Below are 21,505 nucleotides of genomic sequence, written 5' to 3' on the forward strand. Positions count from 1 at the left end.
ATTCATACTCACTCATGCATCCGCAGAGCTACTTTCTGGGGAGTGGGTGGATTGTCTTCTGACTCTGTTGATCAATACCGGCAAATCCTAACATAAAGATGGGGAAATTGTAGTTCTCTAGCAAATTAGACTTTCAATCTCGGCACACTATTGTTAACCTGATTGTGTGTGCTGAGTCACTCGCATGGAGTGTTAGGTCGTAAACTCCCAAAGCCAGATTCTATTTTGAGTATGTTAAGTTAGCTGGCCGCCTTTGGTCCACAGTCAACAATCTGTCGCAGAACCTGTAAAAGTGTAATTTAATCTAAACAATGAATTTGCTATCACATGAAGGGACACACGGCTGCTACAAGTTATGCAATATCCACATTCCAGGGTTTGACAGCAGATGTGCAAAAAAATATGTAATCAAAGTTGCCATATTTTCATCATGCTGGTTTATACCGGTTATGTCTTGGAAACAGTCAGTGGTCATGCCTATATAAATCCCATGAAATGACCACTGAATTCGAAAGGCCTTCGCACCAGCTTATCGTGAAAGGTCCTGCCAGACTGCTGGAGCATCCATTCTTATGCCAAGAGTCAATACAGAGATTAGAGGAGCAGAACCCAGCTGATTATGTGTCTTCCTTCTGAGGTAACACTGTCTCCCTCTGAAGTACTATAACCACAGTTCATCTGCAGTGAACTGGCATGCAGTGCTCTGGAACCCAAGAAATTCTGGAGGCAATGTAGCTGTTCCATGCTCTCATAGTGTAGAGAATAACAAAGTGGTTTTAGTGTGGTAGACTGCTAGGAACATTCTAATTATGTTAGAACTGGAACTGTTCATTTTATTCTTGCTGCTAGCAACATGCATAAGTACTTTACTTGTTAAGTTCTGTGTGATTATTAGTCGTACTATGAACAGGATGAGACTGTTGAAATAAACACTTTAAATGTATGTAGAATATTTTCTTAGTACAGTGCTTGAGTGTGCTATTCTAAAGAACAAAATCTTTTTGAGTTACCACTATGTACCTAAATACTTTATGGGATAGTTAGTAACCCAGAAAGCATGAACTCCATGCTAGCTGGTATGTATAGTGGTTTGTGTGGGATTACAATAACCTGTACTCCCCCTTCTCAAGCAATGGTGCCCTGAACACATTCCAGGTGCCCGTGGATAGGGAAGCCAAACTTTCTAGACCTGGGCTGGGTTATACAGCATGGGAACCGATGTGGCATATTTTGTGGCCCCTAAGTAAATTTTGAACATGCACACTCAAAACCATTGCAAATAATCCATTGTAATTATGATTATTTTCTACACACATAATGAGGAAGCAACTATTTACTATAGGTTAGTCAAGCTTGACTATTAAAAAGTCATTCACCATGTGCAATTTTCTGTTTGTTTAAGACTCATGTTTTATTCAATCTGTGAAATTAAGTGGTGACTCCTTTTGCAAGAGGCAGTTACACAGCATCTCAAGACTAGAGATGTCCCTGATGTGTGGGAGGAGACAGTTACATTTGTAACTGATGCACATGCAGCATATGCCTTTGAAACATATTACTCAAGAGTGGAGTTTCAGGCTATAGATGCTGCCTTAGGGATGTTTCATGCCAATAAACCAGCAGCAACCTCTGGACATCATAGGGCATACCAGTACTGGGAAATTACTTCAAATAACAATATAATTGATTTGCTGGTGAATAACCACATTGGGTCCCCTGAGTAATGAAGGAGGCTACATTTCCAGTATTAGCTGGATATACACCATTTCCACATACTGAGAACCTACCAATTGCTGATAATAGTAGGAGTCTTAAAATATACAGTCTCCTTATACAGGAAACTCATACCATATATGCTACAAACTATGAATGTGAGGCAAGCTCTAGTAGGACCTGTAGTGCAGGGACAGGTTGTGGTACAAGTAATTGGCATACAGACAATAAAGGCTATCGTGTGAAAGATGCCCCTGAAGCATGATGAAATTGCCCTCTGGATTGCTTACAAACCCAACCAGTTGGTAGCAGTTTACCTCACACAACACCCCAAGACAGTCATAGATTACTGACTATGAAGTTTATGAAAGAATATTTAGAGAAGAAGTTCGGATTTACTAGCTAAAATTGAAGACAGTTCGAAGAGATTTGCATCTCCTCTTTTTTAGAAGTTTTAATTCAAACTCACCTTTACAATTCTCGGTTGGTCCTTTCACTAGAACACTTTTTAGATTTATTGAATGGTTCCTTAACTAAAGATATTGTCATTAAACCTTGGAGACATGCCCCAGCAAAACCAGTATTATTCTAGTTAAATCCCTTAATCCAGTGGAATTTAGCAACAGTAGGTCAATATATTACTCCCAATCCTAAATAAATTACTAGAGGAAGTCATATATATCTCTGTACATAATTTTATTGAAAACAATTTCTTTCTAGATGTTCATCACGCACACTTTTGAAAAGATTGAAGCACAATACTTCTTGTATTGTCAGCATTAGATGATTAGACGATCTAAAAAGAATGGTGGCGATTAGAGGCGAAGTTGAAGTCCTGGTTTTACTGACTCCAAAACATTGAAGCAAAGGAATAGTCTTGGATTGGCTTTCCTTTTCCCGTACGGACATATACTAATCAGTTTACTTGCCAATCCTAGATTGCTTAAAGTATGGAGTACCCCAAGGGCCCATTTTAGCACAATTGTTATTTAACATCCACATGAGGCCTCTGGTGTTAGCACAGTCTGGGAGCATCTTTCTACATGTATGCTAATGATTCATAGTTTGATTTTCAGTCTAGCTAAGAAAGACAGCACACTAAATCCATCCAATCCTTGCCTGGGAGACTGCCTTGTATTTGTACGGTAGATGTCGAGGAATTTTCATAAATGAAACCAACTAAAATCTATACAGATAATTCATGTACACTTAAGAGTGTATTTAGATGAGCCCTTTCTTCTTCTCTGCCAATTTAGTACTGAATCTAGTCATAGACATTTATAAAAGTCTTTGACCTAAAACAAAGACAGCAATAATGACCAAGACTTGTTCCCGGCAACTTAAATCTTTAAAGACACTTCTTCCTTTTACTGATGAATAATATCATATTCCTACACTGAAGACTTGATCATAGTAATTCAGTCTTTTTGGTGTCACCTACATCAACTGCAATTAGTTCAAAACACAGCTGCTCCCCTTATTACAAATGCCCTTAGAGACAGCCATATTACCTACATCATGTGACAACTACATTGGCTCCACAACCAACAGAGAGCACTTTACAAATTCATAGTTATTGTCCATAGAGCCCTGTATTCTCAATCTTCTGATTCATCCCCACTCAATGTTGTTTTAATGCGTCTTCAGTCTGACTTTTAATTTTGCTTTTTCCAAGAGTTTGTTACCCCCAAGACACTATAAGAGATCATGGTACTGATGACAAGTCATTTGTTTCTGATTCCGCTTTTTAAAAAAAAGGTGTCCGCTTCTGTCAGCAATAATAGATGTACGATCCACAATATAATCATTAAGAAGTAAAAATTATATCTGCAGGTAATTTAAATACAAAACTCTTAGATAAATGAAGTGAAAATAAATGTCACTATGAGTGACTGTGGAAAATATGTGTGAGGGTGGATTATTAGTTCAGGTGGATGGTAGTCCTCTTCAAGTAACAATGGTACTATACTTTACTAGGTTCAGTTAGATCTCAATAATTTAAATCTGAACTCAACATATGGTAGATGTAGCACAAAATAGACAGGCTTCATTTGGGAGAAATTTGTAAAGCTTTTATCATTACCAAAACAGTTAAAAGTAGAAACCACAACACAATAATAATCCTACTCCCAAAATAGAACAACAAGCGGACACCAAAATGTCACAGGTCAGACGTAGGGACCCAGAGATATGATTTTTCAAAGTTTTAGAGGTTTCTAGCACCAAAACGTGCAAAATGCTAACAACACACATCTGGTCACGTTAGATCGTGTCAAAGTAAAAAGTTAGGGCTAATCATGATGGAGCACGCGTCGGCTACAGGGACTAGGTGTGGTCCAATGGATAATTTACCTTCTAACGTATTATTATTCTTGGAGAAAATCGTTGCTTACCAGATCATCTACAGGTCTGGGTGTTAGCTGGGTTCAAAGAAGGGTTCATTGACACTAATGGGCTGAAGCACAGGACCTCATGGGAGGCTCAGCACCGGGGAAAAGTTTGAAGTTATTGGTGTCAAATGTGGAGAAACTCCGGGTGGGTGAATTGTGAAGTTAGACTCAGGAAAGTGTCAACAATGAGGGGATGCTGCTCAACGTTGGCCTCAGGGAAATCTCTACATTCAGACTTAGAAAGTTTTTTGGAAGTCAAGATCTTTCAGTGGAGCAAACCGGTAGTTTGACATTGGCGACTGTGGCTCATCTGTGGTCAGGTGGTAGCCTCTGGATCTTTTTGCAGAAAGTTTAGCAATTGTTTCTGAGTGTCCATTTGCAGTTCTTAAAGGTGGGAGAGTCCAGTCTTCACCAGCTAAAGATCCAGGACAACATTGAGGGACAACTTGGGGGCATACCTCAATCTCCTGAAGCCACCAGTGGTGTCCAGGGCAAATCTAGTTAGAACTGGTCATCTGGGCTCAGCAGAAGGTTGGGCTTCTTGCAACGTTTGTGTTCCTTAAGCATAACAGGAGGCTATCCAACTAGAAGTTGGAGACCTCTCTCCAGTCCTGAGTACAGGTGGGAGCAGGTCCAGGTCTCTCTCCACTGGTTACATTAGATGCATTTCTCTTTCTAAAGTCCAAAGTGTTTAGCAGGTGCAGTCCTTCTTCTGTCTTCCACAGAGGTTTTCTGAAGAAGGTAGCCAGGAGTGGCATTTGTATGCCTGACCCCAGCTTGTGGGTGGAGTTGACTCACTAACCAATGAGGAAAAGGTTCCCAGGGGTCACCTAGCCACTTTGATATAATTTCTTGGGGATTGGCCCTTAACAATCCCTCAGTACTCTCCTCTGCCAAAATCCAGCTTGGCAGAATCTCTCTCCCCTTGATCAAGTCTCTGGGCACACCGTGAGGTGCAATTAGGTAAATGAGGAACTCCGCCTACAAAACCAGTTCTGGGACAGGGTTTACCCTCACTGGAGTCGGTGCCACTGTGGCTGCTTGAACAATGGCAGGGGCAAACTTTGGTGTGAGTTACATCTCCTGTGACGGGCTGCCCCTTTGAAACTTGTACACTTGGTCCCCCCTCCCCCCCACCCCCCTCCCCACCAAGGCAATCCTGTCTGGAGGAGGTCACACCTCCCCCTAACCAAGGCCATTTTGTTCCTTTTCTTGAGAGCAATTTACACCTCACAGCAGACTATTAAGTGATAGTTAAGGATTATCTCAGAAAGAGCTACTAGAGTATTTAGGGAAGAAAATACCAACTTTCTAAAAGTGGCATTTTCAATACAGTAATTTAAAATCCAATCTTACCATCAGATGGATGTTAAATTCCTATTAATTTGAGTACTTGAATAATGGTTCTGGCTATTCTCAAACTGGAGTTATGCATTTGAAGATGTTATTATGTAATCCAGTGCTTTTCCATGGGAGAATTAGCCTTGCGACAGGAAAAAACGACTTTAGTGATTTTTCGCGGCCAAGACATGTAAAACTTAGGTACACATGTCCTACTTTTATTTATACCACGCACCCTGCCCTGTGTGCACTTAGGGCCACATGTACGTAGCTTTTTTATTGTTGCAAACGGCCCGATTCGCAGAATCGGGCTGTTTGCAACAAGAAAAAAGCATTTTGATATGTACAAACCCTATTTTGCGATAGGGAATCTATTTACCGAATCGCAAAATAGGTTTGCGAGTCGTAGTTAGGAAGTGGCGTTCCCTTCCTAATTGCGAGTCGCAGTGCAATGTATGATTGTTTTGTGACCGTAAATGCGGTCACAAAGCAATCGCAATTAGCACCAATTTCAAATTGGTGCTAACCCATTTCAAATGGGATGGGGTCCCGGGGGACCCTTTCCCCTTTGTGAATGGATGCAAAAATATTTTTTCAGAGCAGGCATTGGTCCCAGGGACTACTGCCTGTTCTGAAAAAATGAAAAGAAAACTTTTCATTTTTGTTTTTGAAATGCATCCCGTTTTCCTTTATGGAAAAGGGGCTGCATTTAAAAATAACTGCCTTATTTAAAAACAGTCACAGACATGGTGGTCTGCTGTCCCCAGCAGGCCACCATCCCTGTGAGTGTGGCCATTCCCAATGGAGTCGCAAATTGCGTCCTACCTGTTGAATATGAGGTAGGTCATTTGCGACAACGTTGGGAATCGCAAACAGTGTCATTGACACTGTTGCACATCAGGTTTTGCGAGTCACAAATTACGAGTCTCTAGACTCGCAATTTGCAAGTCTCAAAATCTGATATTTGTACATGTGGCCCTTGGTTCCTACCCTATGAGTGACTTGTGAGTCGTAAAAAGGAAGGTGTACGCCTGTCAATGGGTTTATTTTGCAAGGCTGATTTTGCAGTTTTAAACCTGCATTCTCAGGCTCTGGAGGTGCAGGTCTGAAGACATGCTTTGCCTTGTCACTTTAGTGGCACAATAGGTGCTGCAGTCCACTAGTGACATTTAGCTTACAGGCCCTGGGTGCACAGATTACCATATACTAGGGACCTATAAATAAGCTAAATATGCCAGTCAGGGGTTAGAGCTACATGTTTTTAGGGGTCATAGCACATATACTTGGCACTCGACATCAGCGTCCCACAGACCAGAGTCATTAAACCAGCTATACGTGGGGTCAAAAAGTAGGGGGTGAGCCTTCAAAAAGGGTGTTTTTCTCATAAAGTGCTTCTATATAATTTTCTTACATGAGATCATAAAGACTATGGTTTCTCCTGTTACTATTATTCTTAGAACCTAGCTTATATCTTGTCTTTGTCATTTGAAAAACGTTTCCATTCTCTTTGCAAAACAGGAAAGCTCTGGAGGCTGTTTCCCATTCACAGAAAAGAAAGGTGCCACGGCCCACACTGTTAGACAGACATCAACCACTTTTAAGCGTTTTTCTGAACCCAAACCTGTAGCCGTAGTGCTCTTTGGCAGATCTCTAAAATGACTTTGTCAGCTAGGGACCCTCTGATGATTGATAATATTAGCAGAGTTCTTGGTTTCCAGGACAGACCCCAGAAATAATAAAACAGTTTATCCTCCTTCATTTATTTATTAACATTCGACCAGATCACAATACTTACATTTTATTATCCTTTACGTTTAAAATCCATTATTTTTAAATTGTTTAAAAGCACGTGAGCTTACACAATAACAGAATACCGTGCACAAAGGAGGACGTTTGCAGTTCTCTTATTCACTCAGTCATTGCAGGTCTGTGTACCACTATCACATGATTTCTGCTGTTTTTATGGGCGAGCACAAAGTGCTCCGTCCATTCTGTAATCTCTCTTTGGGCTTGAAACCACGCCCATGCCACGTCAGTCACTTACATTGGTTCGTGGGCTTGCCTTTTAAAATCCACTTGCTTTCATTTGTGAAAGGCATGCATACGTCATGCCTTTTCCAGTGTTTAGCCCACCTACACAGCACCAGTAAAGTACCAAAAAAATATGAGGCTCAATGTTTTCAGCCTGGAGTCTGGACTACTTTATCTGGTTATTTTCCACGCACGCGATCGAGCTGCATTTTACATAGCACGATCGCGCTGCATTTGTTTTTGCTTTACAACGCTAATAACTCTAACTCGAACAAATGCGAGACCCGTTGCATTGAAAATGCTTGTTTAAATCTTGGTTTCTGTTAGGTAAGGGGCAGTTTCACAAGTGAACTTCTTTAAGATATGTACTCAGTGTTCCGGCAGGGCGTCCAGTTGTTTGATATGTTTATTTGCCTCCATCATCACAAATATATTTGACAGGCAGATATTGTCAGAAGGTGAAACCAACGGCTATTAAAAAATGCCTATTAAAAGTGTTCTTATTTTTGCAAAAAAGGCAGAAGTGTAAACTCTGCCACATAGAGTACAACCTCTGTACTACTCCAACTAGTTATTCCTCTTTTTGTCTCCCTGCATGCCCCCGAGTGGTGCCAAGGACTCATATTTCACTTTTGAAAGTTACAGCTTTTTCTTTTGTACCACCTCCTCTGGTGCCAAAGGAACAGTCATTGTCAGCTGAGGACCTAAGCAAAGAATGTCCCTCTGTTTTTATGTCCTTCTCTGACCTTACAGGTAAAATATCAGGGGTTTCAGGTTCCTTTTTAAACAAGTATGACATCAGCATTACCTTTTTTTCAATTCATTTTCTTAAGAGTTCACCTCTATTAATTTTGGTCTCTTTGTCAGATAAAAGCAGCGCTTTTGTCAATAGCCTCCATTAAGGTGATTTCTCCAGGCATTGAGCAGAAATTTAACACTTCTGACTCATCCATTTTTCCTCAGAACTCACCTGTTCACAGATTTCCTGGAGATGTCAGCAGGTCCTACCCTTTTAAAGAAGGTTCACCTACTTGTTCCGATAGAGAGAGCTGTAGACTGGACAGTATGGACACATCTGCAGAACTTTTTTAGGAGACCATGATTCTTCAATGCTGACTGTGCTCAGACTGTATCAATGAGAACCTTTTACTGCTGGTGGCCATTTGCTTAAGCTCCCCTCCGGACCCAAACCTGATCACTATGTCACCCCTTTAGCACTTGGCTTGCAGGGTAGGAAGGTCGAGCAGCCAGTGCTTCCTCAGGTCGGTGGTGTGGGGTTAGAGCCTCAGTAGAAATCAGATGACAAAGAATAACTCACTATCCACCCTGTACTTTAGATTTAAACAAACAGCAAAGTATTTTAATTTTACCTCATGCAGAAATAGATCACGGTACACAGTTGAACAGAAGACAGTTATTGAGACACTAATGACAGCAACCCCTTCAATATTTTACAGGACAGTGATGTAGGGTACATTATATTGCTCTTGACGCTGCACATGGTATCATGCTGGGAAAATGCCTGTTGCTCTTGTCACTTGCAGTTAAAGCAGAAAATATTATATTTAAGTGCACCCATTATCCTCCTCAATGCGCAGTATCACGGTACCTTCCTCAATCTGGATGTTGAGTTTGAGAAGTACTTTCATAGGTGTCCCATGTGTGTATTGCTGTTGCAGGTCTGTCCTTGCCCAGGTGGTGTGTTCCCAGCACGGCCCACTCCAGCAATGCTCTTTTTGCAGCCCGGGCTCAGCCGATGAATGTTGTGCTTAATGTTGCTGGACTACCACTAGCCTAAAGTATTCCATGGTACTGCCAGCGCAAGTAAGTTAATGGTGTGCGGGTGGTTGCAGAGCTCACTGTCACACAAATCTTGCTGTTTGGAGCTTCCTCTGCACAGTCTCAAACCCACCTCCCAAACTAGCAGGAGTCTGCTTGGGGGGTAAGCTGTGATATTCCTCAGACATCCTTGAGCTTCTCTTTATCACTCGGAGGTTTCTTTAAAGTTCAACTCCGTCAAGAGTTTTGATCACCCCAGTGCTTAGGCCCATCTTGGCCCTAAACCTCGGGCAGGAATTCTCTTTAGGATGAATTCAAGGGCACCCTCAGCCACAACCTCTATCGGGGAGATATGCCCAGGCCTTCGGACCTTGTTTACAGTCTCTCGATGCAGATCATGTCCTATGTTGTGGTGCTGGCATTGCTTCACCTCACCTGAACTCATCACATACTGTGTTTGTTTTAAATATTTCCTTCTTCATGCAAGGATGTCTCAAGCATCCATCCTGACAGGCAGCCAGCTCCCTCCTCTCAAGTAGGAAGCAGGCAGCCCCTGCTGGCTAGAGAGTTTTCCCAGGTTTAACTGGTCCCGAACCTAGCAAAAGAAGTTAACAGTCAGGACTCCAAACATGGAGCTCTATTAATGTGTTAGATGCCATTAGTGTGGGAGCCCAGGCTTTTGGTCAGAACATCTTGACACACTCACTGAACGTTTCTGCCTCATCTATATACCCAAGTTGCAGACAGTTCTTGTATATTCCAGCAGTTCCTTTCTGTGACAGGTTCTGTGGTGTTCTGCTTTTTGTAAATATAACGCCAACTGGTCCAGCTATGTTCTTTGTGACAAGCATGATCATGAAGGCAATGAACAATGAGGAGCTGGGATTCTCCTTTCATGAGCAATCTAAAACAAGTGTGCTATTTGTGGGAAAAGGCAGAATGATGTGAGGACAAACACACACTATGCAATCCTTGCCTTAACCTCAATCAAGACCCCAAGAAATGTGGCATGTGTCACGTTTTTCATAGAATCTCTGAAAGACAGTGGCATATAGATGGCATTGTAAAGATGTTTCACAACCTAGAAACTATTCAAAGAAGTCGCCCAGGAAGGCTGTTCCTCCTGTTGCTCCTGCAGTTCAACTTATAAAGTCAAAAAACAAACAACAGCCTGACAATTAAGGTAGGCCATTACTAAAAGACTCGCCAACAGTGTGAGAACGAGATCTGTAGTGGCATACTTAACAACGTCAACCATACAGGCTCTATCCAAACAATAAGCAAGAATGCCATCAAGGAAGAATTTGTGGATGATGCTTATAATACTAAGGAAAGAACAACCATCGACGGTGCATAATCTGCCCTCGATGATAGAGGAAAATGTCACTGTGGACGTGTTGCCTGAGGCACTGTCAGAGACTTCATCGAAGGAGACTCAAAAGCAGCATTCTACAGTGATGGAACAAGAACTATCAGCCAGTCAGTAGCAGTTCATTTCATTGACAGAGCAGTCAATGATGAAAGATCTCTCAACGGTTTTATAATCCTACAGCCCCTGATACCAGTGCTAGTAGCTTCCCCCATGCCAGCAGTGTTTCCCTTTCAGACTATGCTTATTTCACCTCTAAATGTCTCTACAGCTTCCAGAAATAATCTTTCAAGAACTTGTGCTAATCAGACATGAAGACACCAGTCCAGGTCAGTTACACATTGAATTTCTACTTCAACTGGGGCCTGATGAAACAACTTGCTAATAACTGTAGAAAATATTCAAACAGATACCCACAACCCTTTCGCGGCAAATCCCCGTACATGTCCCAGATACCACTGTGGGACATTCCAGCCACATGAGCTTTATTGCAGGTACATGATTCGAGTCCATGTCAAGAGGCAGGGATAACTTTCATGGGCGACCTATACAGCGTCGGTTATTTGCACTCGTTTCAAGAATTGCAAGATATCCATGGCCTAGGTGCGGGCATTTTCCTCACTCACAAAGCACTCACGCTAGTGCTAGAGGAAACATGGGCAACAGGGCGCGATTAACCAGGTCTACACTATGGCCTGCAGTGTTTGCTCATGCACGGACTCGGATGTAGGGTGATATCAGTACTTTATGCTGCGCTACAGGCAGTGAGGGCAGATTGCACACAGCTTGGCAAATCTATATAGGATGACAGTTTAGGCGTAGTACTCACCGCTAAACATTGGGGGATGGCAGTGGCGTATGTAAAACACGTGTTGCGCAATGCACAACTGAAGTTTACTCCATTCAGTAATCTGCATCAGACATAATTTACACCTTTCCGGTTGTACGGAATGTTTCCCGGGGGGGGCGGGGGGTACCGAATTGCCTCAGGGTGTTTTACTTCAATGTCACTTGTATACACATGGTATGGTAGTGCCCTCTGCTGGCGCAAATATGGGTACAGATATCATAACACATCTCAGCAATGGTTGATGTGCAGTTGCCCAAGACCCTTTCTCTGCCTGCTGTGGATAACACAGCCCACTAAACACGCTACATACTATCTAAAAATGGTAGACCTTCCACTGGACTTATTCAAGTGATTAATAACTATGGCCTGGAAAGCCACACACCCGCCCACGGTGCAGTGCTGGCTGCAAGTGTCACATAAATGGACACTAGCTGAGGCAGATGCCCTAGATCACGGCCGATGGCTGCAGAGCGGCAAGGAAGTTGCCACACTGTGTGGTGCTTGTGTACTTAAATTGGTTAACAAATTACACCCATCAGCCCTTTAATCCGCCGGGCTTGATGGGAAAGTCTGTTGCTGTTTTAGCCCCGGAGACGAGAGAGCCTGAACATGCAATCAAATATTGCCACAAGTGGTGGGCCAACCTAGCAGATGGCCTGTGCATGCCCTTCCATTTCCCCCTATCTCCCCGCACGTCCGATTGCACGTAGAGCACAACCATCATATGCAATTCGTCCTACGGTCCACCAGCCAGAAGTTAGAAGGATTCCATTACTGTTTCAGTTGCTTTTCACTTTGTTGGACATGATACACTGGCCTCAATGTCGCTGTTAAATTGACGCATTGATATGTCAGGTTGTCCTGAACTGTATTTTGTCTCTTCCTTTGTATCCAACAACGCCATAACACTTGTGCTTGACCGGTTAGTACGAGGCTCCTGTTATGCAGTTGTTGACATTGATACCCATCTTATGCCATGTTGATGTACTGTTTAAATGCCAATAAAGAGATCTAAAAATAAACTGTAGAAACCATCAAGGACAATATTTTTACTCTCTAGCGGGTTGAAGCTGTGAATTCATGATTCCTCAAACAAAGCAGTCAAGTATGTTGATGGTTCAGGTTCCTGGTGACTTACTTCTTTGGAGCAGATAATGTCAATATTTACAACTCATAATCCTTCATAAATAATAGTTAACCGATCAGTTCAGTCAGTGGCCAAAATCACTGCTTCTGCCAAGACAGAAAAAGCAATTATGCTGCCTAAACAAAAGCAAAATACAACTGAACCAGATCTGTGAGTAAGGCATTGTTGGGATGATAGTGATGTAGATGATAATAGGGATTCATATTTTTGTTTTAGTTATAACAATTAAAAACATCATTAAGATGAAGAAGATCAACAGGCAGATGTATCTCAAGTTCCTGGTGCAAATATTTCGACAGAGTGGGATTACTTTTTTGTTCCAGATGAGGCAAGCCTGGAACCTATACCAAAGGACAAGACCTGTGATGACAATTGGTGTTTTGTAGAGCGGAATAAATAATTTAATCTCCCAACTGCTGCTATAGAGAAAAACATGCTTCTTATTTGATTTCAAAGAGAAGTCAAGGAAACCAATATGCGATACCCTTGTTTTCATCATATATTGGGGGAAGGGCTGCAAACAGATGAAGATTCACACATTTTCAACTTTAAATATTTTAAGACTGGACAAGAAATACTGAGGCCCAGACACATCACAAGTATGTCTATTAAATGAAACAAAGACAACATAATCTCCACCATGGAGCAAAGGAGTCAGAGAATCTTTTGGCACCATGTACCGTGCTACAAAGGGCAAAAGGGTCAATAACCTGGCGGCAACACACATAAGTATCCAAGGCATTTACAATAACTGGAAGATATCACAGACAGCTATGGAATGACAGACATTTAATCTTTCCTACAAATATTACAGAATGAGGACAGATTGCAAGATCTAGCAATATTAAACGTAAAAATAGAATTAGCAACCTTAATTGATTCCACTATGGATATGGCCCCAGTAGGTTTCTAGCAAAGTGGGAACTCCTCAGAAATATAGTTGGCTGAAGTGCAAATCCTTCAGACTGGAAAAACAGGCAAAAATCCTGGATACATCTTTTGATGGCACCAGCCTTTTGAGAAGCAGGTTCATGAGGCTCTTCAGACTACAAAGTTCGATATGAACTGCAACCTCTTTAGTATGATTGCAAAAAATGTATGATTAATTTTTCTACAAATGGCAATCTGAATACAGAAAAAATACCCAATTAGCAGTCATTTTCATAACTACAGTACTTCTCTGGGATTTATACCATCAATTTCAACATATATGAAAACAAAGAGGGAAAGGTTGAGCTTACTCAAAAAAGAAGAAGTCAATTGAGTCATCAGCAGCTCCAAAACAAAAGAACCTGACTCCATGACACATATCCCTCCATCCACTTGTGGGTAAAGGGATGCATTTATTTATCCCAACAATACTGTCAGGAGATATGAACAGAATATTGGGCTATATACATTTTGTCTGTCAGGGGCATGTTTTAAGGTTTATTCAACCCCCCCCCGTAAAACCACCATATAGTGAGACACAAGAACACCCGGCAGAGCTCAAGAGAGAAGTTGCACAACTACTTAACAAAAAAGCTGTTAAGAGTGTCAAAACATCAAAGAAATCAACAGAGTGGAGACCCATAGTAGATATCAGAGGTCTGAACAAATGTTTTGAGAAACATGGATTATGAATGGTCACCACATCATGAAATACTCATGTTTTATACAAAAGGGGAAACATCTAGCCTCCGTCTCCATCTAGGAGATGCTTACTTCACTATCCCCATACTCCAAAGCCACTGTTACTACCTTAGGTTGCTAGTAGAGAGGCAGCATTATCCGTTCAAAGCCCTTTATTTCAGCCTCAAATTCTTGCCATATGTGTTCACAAAATGTATGGCACTAACAGCAACCTATCTTTGTCAAAGGAGCATCACAGTTTATCCATACAATTGGTTAAACGCATCCACTATGCACAACAAGAAATTCAACTAATGCTAAAGACATTAAACAAAGTTGTGACTAGGGGGCAACATAAAAAGTTCATAGTGAAACCAACAACAGATATAATATACTTGGGTGCAAGGATTATACCCCACAAAGGAAAGTTGTATCAACCAAAAGAAAGATCACAAAAGTTGACATCTGTAGCATTGCTTATAATATTTATAGATGGTATGACTATAAAGCAGCTCAAAAGGCTCCTTGAGTGCCTGTCATCCAAATTCAGCTACTCTTCCATTGCATTCTCCACATGAAACTGATACAGGAGTAGTTGAACCACCAATGAATCCAAATATTAGATCATTGGGACAAGGACAAAATAACTCAGGAAATAAAGAGAAGTCTAATTTGGCAGACAAAAGATGCAGGCCTTTCTTTTATGCCAATTGTTCCATAAGTATGCCTAACTACTCAACAGGTTGGGGAGCACATATGCGAGATATAGATGTATAAGCAGACATTGAACAACAGGGGAAATCTCTATTTACATAAAACACTCCGAATTGTGAGCTGTGAGACTTGCACTGAAGACTTTCTGATCCAGCTAAAGAACATGCAAGTATTAATTCAAAAATAGTGTGCAACTTCAAAGTACTACAGAAGAAAAAAAGCCTGTACTTAGTGGCTTGCTCTGTCCCAAAAGACGTGATGCTCCTTGATAGGATGAATAAACACCAGGTGAATATCTTTCTGGAGCAAATACCTTGGATAGACCCTGTTGGTTCCAATGACTTGTGCAGGCTTTAAGTAGTAAATCATCAGTGTCAGATTAGCAACACCTTTGTTTATAGCTGAAGCTATGAGAACAGTCGAATTTGGATACATTTGCAAGGGACTATATGGGAGCAAAACCATACCCCAAAATATGGACACCCCAAAAATTACCTAATTCCGTTCTGCCACAGTTTACTGTATTGGAGACAGTGTTGAACCTCCATTTTATGAGGCAAAGTGTCCCTCTGTTGAAGGCACCTCCCAGATCATCAAATCAGCAGGGTAAAAAATGTTCACTAACTATTGTGGCCCACTCAGTGACTGAGTTCTAAATCAATGAAATGTTACAGGGTTTTATTACAAGCATTCAGAATAAGTCGTACAGAGTCAGTGCCATGAAGGCTGTCAAATGCAAAGTTATACAAAATATTTAAAAATCAGGAAATATTCTAAATCCTAAATGAGCAGCAAAATCAGAAAGAATTTGGACAGTTTCCCTGGTAGAATAGGGAAGTCTTCAGTCTCGCCTCCAAATCGAGGGATTCTTATACATGATTCTTGCATAGTAAATTAGAAAAAAAGTCAAAATCATCATGGTGTGAGCAAAAATATCAGTACTTTAGCAAATCTGAACACAAGAATAATACACGTCATTATTACCTTTATACATAAGCACCACCCCGATTCTTCAACAAAGATACTTGTTACAGCTTTATGTCCACACAATAACAAGTTCAGTACTAGCAAGGCAACTACTGTAGTGGAAATAAACCATTGCTTCATCTGCTTAACTGTGTGCTCTGCAAAGCCTGTGTGCAGAGGGCATGTGCGCGGGAGGGAAGCAGGAGTGAGTGACAGGCATATCATTCATCTTGTTCAAAATGGATATGTGGCCTAACTAAAACACATTAATTATTTAACTTCACTTCTATTCATCATGGGAAATTTGTTTCAATTGTGAATATAATAATTCAGTCTGTATATGTAGGATCAAATGTAAAATAGCATAATATACGTTATTGTTGGTGCACAAAAATATATACTTGAAAAAAGCATTCACAGTGACAACAAAAAAAGCCCAGAATTCTTGAGCAGGTGGCCATTTTGAGATGTACAAGAAGAGATGTTCTTATCAAATTAGGAACGGAAGTTCCTTAATGCATTCTAGTCTGTCCCAATGATCCCGAGTTTGTTTGTTGTGCAAAGAGAAGAAAGAACCAAATCTGATAATACTCATATCCCCCGTCTGGCCCAGGAAGCATTGTTTACAAAGATATGGAGCAGGTTAGTGTGCACACCATTCCAATTGAAGAAGGAACTGACGTTGTCTAGGAGTCAAGTCAAATTCTCCATCCAAGTCCAGATTCATTGCATTTAATAGCCTGGCTGTTGAAGAAATAGATTTGAGAGACCTGCAGATCTTAGTCGAATGTAGCAATATACTGAAAGCTTGTAGTTCACCATCCATTCTTAAAGTGTACGCATGCATGAAAACTTGTTTTAATTATTGTTCGAAACCTAGCAAGCTAGATACTTTGCAAATGGTACTGCACCATTTCCTTCCTTGCTTGCTAATATCAGCAAGGTCAGGTCTTACATATCCTTTGATAATATTACATTTGTCTGCTATATTTAAATATTCAGTTTACTCAGCCTTCATAATGGATGAGTTTGTGAAAGGTATTTTCCACACCTTTCATCAAAAAGAAAATGAGCACCAGTCCGAGAACTAAATTCTGTGTTAGCAGCGCTAATGAAGACTCATTTGAGCATATTCACTTTTGACAATACAGCATTTGTCCTGGAATAACTTCAGCGAGAAGAGTAAGTGAAATTCAGGCATTTTGTATTCAGGAGCCATGCATGTGTTTCCTAAGAATAGTCATCAATGGAAAAAACCCTAAGTTCAGACTAAGTTCCCTTCATCAATTTATCTGAAAAAATAGGTATTCTGCCTACTTATGTTCTGAAGTTGACCCACTGTGGCAGAGAGAATGCGCTTATTACTGGATGTCAATATATGCCTTAAGCTAAATTTGGAGAGAACCATGACATTCTGCAAACAGACCAGCTCTTTGTAGCTTTTGAAGATAATATTGATAATGGACCTTTGCAGAGCAGTGACTTGGACATTTGCAGAGCACACATTTTAATATCAAGCCTTACTCCTCATATATACACTCAAGAGCAGAAATGGTGGGACAAATGGTGTTGAGAAACCTTTTTGCTTAGGGTATGTATATTACTACCATTCAATGGTGTTGCATGAACTGTTTTGTTAATCTGTATTTAAGCATGTGAGTTTCTGAAAGATCCAACGCTGTAGATGACAACAAATACTTGGCTGTAGCTGTAGTTCTCAAACGTTGGTATCTTTAATAGATTTTCCTGCAGCACACCTCCCACTTCTACTGTTTGTAAATATTACCACACGACTAGCTTTGAAACTCTGGCAGTTGGAGCCCAAGTAGATTCAGTTGTGGATAAGGAATTGGATTGTTGTAAGGGGGTCGTTGTCACCCCATCTCATTGGCTTACTTTTTTCATATATTGAGATGGATAGACTGTGTGTAGTCTATGTCACAGTGTATGTTATTTGAAGTAGTAGGAGGACTACTGTTTTAACTTAATTGTGCCAAGGGTTTGCAGCCTGAAAATGGGGAATATTCAAGCATATGAACCTATGAAAGATACCAATACTGGAGAACTTTAGTTGCAGGTAAGTAACTTTGTTTTATACTACGTAGCTAAACATTTTCTTCATGACTTGTGAAAATCCTTTCTGTGTGGCTTCTTTTTGCATCCTGCACCCATTTGCAATAGTAAAGTTCAGAATGATGAATACATTGTATGTATTCATGAGTTATATAGTGCAAGTTTAGCAATAAAGCTAGAGCTCTTGGTACACAAAAAGTAAAAAACAATACACCATCTCATATCCCTAATACACTATCAAAAAGAAAGCCCATGTTGTAATCCAGTTTATGATTTGTGAGTTGAATATCACAAACTACAGCCTTTGGAGTTCGAAGTTTGCAGCCTGCATGTGCTTCAGGGCAATCCTCGCTTCTTCAGGGCTGTTAGTCTAACAAGCATTTACAAAGCCAATGGGCCTCACCTGTGCGTAATTAGTTTTACCCATGGCATACACCAGCGTGGCTGCTGTTCAGCTTGGCTAAAAGTTAGTGGCATAGAGGAGAGTGACATACAGTGAAGTGGCATTTCATAGAGTGGTGCTTCGTAAATTGGAGTGGCGTGGAGTGTTGTGGAGTGGCTTAGGGTGGAGTAGCATAGAGTGGAGTAGTGTGTCGTAGAGTGTGGGGGGGCCATAGAGGGAGTTGCGTAGAGTGGATTAGAGTGTCATAGAGTCGAGTGTTGTAGAGTGTCATAAAGCAAAGTGGTATAGAGTGAACTAGAGTGGAGTAGAGTGGCTTAAAGTTAAGTGGTATAGAGTTGCGTAGTGTCGTGGCACAGAGCAGTATAGAGTGGAGCAGAGTCTCATAGAGTGGAAACTCATAAAGTAAAGTGTTGTACAGTGGAAGAGAGTATAGTAGAGTGGTGTAATGTAGTGTGGAGTGCCATACAGTCGAGTGGTGTAGCGAAGTGTTGAGTGTCATCGAGTGAAGTGGCGTAGCGTGGAGTAAAGTGCCATGGAGTGTAATAGAGTGGATTGTCGTAGAATGGCGTAGAGTGTTACAGTGGAGTTTGTAGAGTTTTGTGGAGGGGCATTGAGAGCAGTAGAATGTAGTGTGGTAGAGTGCCGTACAGTGAAGTGGCATTGAGTGGAGTAAAGTGTCATAGAGTGGAGTGGCGTAGAGTGTCATAGCGTGGAGTTTCGTAGAGTGGGGTAGAGTCTTGTGGAGAGTCATTGAGTGGTGTCATAGAGTGGAGTGGCGTAGAGTAGAGTGGCATGGAGAGGTGTGGCGAAGAGTGGAGTGGCTTAGAGTGAAGTGGAGGCATGTAGAGTGGCATAGTGGAGAGTGGAGTGGCATAGAGTGGAGTATGCATGGTGTGTTAGCACACTTCCTTTACAGACAACACATTTTCAATTGAAGTGACCATTACATTTGCACAGTCATACAGTTTTACTGATAACACTATACAGTGCACAAATGATAATGTTGAAATAGCATCACTTAGTGTATTAATTTATTTTGGATGCCTTAAAATTTTTGCACCACTCTTCAGAAGTGTAAAAGAAGTACTTCAATCATTCCTAATTCTGATATATTCTGATATATTTGCAGTTAATTTACACAAATGTACATACAGGTCGGGAAGGACGCCACTAGCAAAATAATGAGCGAGAAGCTCAGCAAGCTTTTCCATTCCCGCCTCCTGCCCACGTCCTGTGGGACACAGCCGTCCACTTTTCAAGAGAATGGCATGTCTCTTCCCAGACTTAGTAAGTCAGTGTACTTACCACTGAGTTGTTGTGGGCATTGCCCCATCTAGTACTATTGGGATATGGGATTTTGAGGTCCTGAAGAAAACAGACGACCTACCCAGGCGCAAGTAGGCTGAAACATGTTGAACATATTGATAGATGTGAAGGATATATAACTCATCCCTAAACACATCTCACAGTTTTTAACCTTACCCACCACTCCATCCTAGTTTTAATAAATAGCATCCTTCTAGGATAGGAGGTGTTAGAACCTGGGTCTCTAGTTGGCAGGGGTATGCACGCTGTCCAAGTAGAGACCACAGTCCTAGTCAGGGTAAGTCAGATAGACAACCTAAATTAACCTGTGCTCACCCTCTGGTAGCTTGGCGCAGAGCAAGTAGGATTAACTTAAGAGGCAACGTGTAAAGTATGTGTGCAACACACACACAATAATCACACGAGGTATACCACAAAAAGGCTCCACACAAATGTAGAAAAATGTCTTGGTTATCTGTGTAAATCAGGATCTGAACAACAGAGGTCCGATACGTCAATTATCAATGCAGGATTAGGTAAAACAAGGCTGATAAAGAATTTCGGGTTAAAAGAGATGGTGCCGGGATTCCTTGGCACAAGTGTGCGTTATCACCACAGATTAAGATAATGCCTGGGGTGGGCTCTTCTGGGAAAGTGTCTGAGTGTAGGGTTCCTTGGCGCAGACACCAGGGAAGCAGGTGGTGGCCCGCAGGGGAACTGTGAGGCGGAGGTCAGTGGCCCCAGGGCAGAAGTCACTGCTGTGGCGATGGGCCTCGGGATTGAGTGGAAAGCATATGAAGCTGTTCAGGATCCTTGGGGAAGTGGGCGGCCAAGTTCAAGGTTATTGGTTACAGCGGGCAGCCAAGTGTAGCAGAGCCGCTCAGGGTGATAGCAGAAAGCTGGCAGCAAAGGTGGTTGAGCCGTTCCGGGTGATTGCAGAAAAACAGTAGCAAAGCTTAGTAGGGCCACACAGGGTGATTGCAGATAGCAGTGGTGAAGTGTGGTGGAGCCACTCAGAGAGATTGCAGACAACGGGCAGCAAAGCTTCGTAGGGCTGCTCAGGATTGTTGCATAAAGCAGTGGTGAAGTCCAGCAAGACCATTCAGGGTGATTTTAGAAAGCAACAGTGAAGTCCAACAAGGCTGCATAGGGTGATTTGAAGAAAACGAGCAGTATAGTAAAGCAAAAGATACTCTGAATCACTCTGGGGTTGGTGCAAGAGTCCTGGGCTACCGGGCAGAGATCAGCAGGCAGCAGTATGGTGCAGCAGGGCAGGGCAGCAGTTCCTACGAGCAGTCAATCCTGGCAGAGTGGCAGTCCTGGCACACAGCAGTCTTTACTCCAACAGCGTTTCCTTGAGTCTTGAAGGGTACTGACTTTAGTGGATCAGAGACCTAGTGAAAAGTGCCTTTGATGTTTGGGTGATTACAAAGAATTTTTGTGAAGTGCATAGCTCCCCATTTCAGGTTAGGCCAGTCTTTTAGAGGGCTCTGGCCACTACCCTTTGAGATGTAAGTAGGAGCCCTACCCAGCCTTCTCCCCTGGAAGATCCTTCAGTATGCAGATGAATGCAGATGCAGTTGAGTATCCTGTGTTGTGGTTGTCTGAAGGAAATGCACAAATGTAGCTGTCACCTAGCCCAAGCTAGACATGTATTAGAGATAGGCTGTAGGCACACAGCGCAGTGAGTGCAGATAAATGCCCACTTTCTAAAAGTGGCATTTTTAAAATAGTAATAATAAATCCGACTTCACCAGTAAAGAGAATATATTACCATTCCAGTAGTACTAAACATGATGCAGCTAACCCCGCC

The 21,505-nt window shown here is 41.7% G+C and overlaps 1 protein-coding gene across 3 annotated transcripts in view; it reads left to right on the forward strand.

The window, feature by feature from the left end:
- Positions 1 to 21,505, forward strand: part of DZANK1 (double zinc ribbon and ankyrin repeat domains 1) — a 741,684-nt gene that overhangs the window by 196,235 nt on the left and 523,944 nt on the right. The gene's annotated exons all lie outside the window — the stretch shown is intronic.

Source organism: Pleurodeles waltl, chromosome 5 (genome assembly GCF_031143425.1).
Source record: "Pleurodeles waltl isolate 20211129_DDA chromosome 5, aPleWal1.hap1.20221129, whole genome shotgun sequence".
In the NCBI taxonomy this organism is placed as follows: Eukaryota; Metazoa; Chordata; class Amphibia; order Caudata; family Salamandridae; genus Pleurodeles; species Pleurodeles waltl.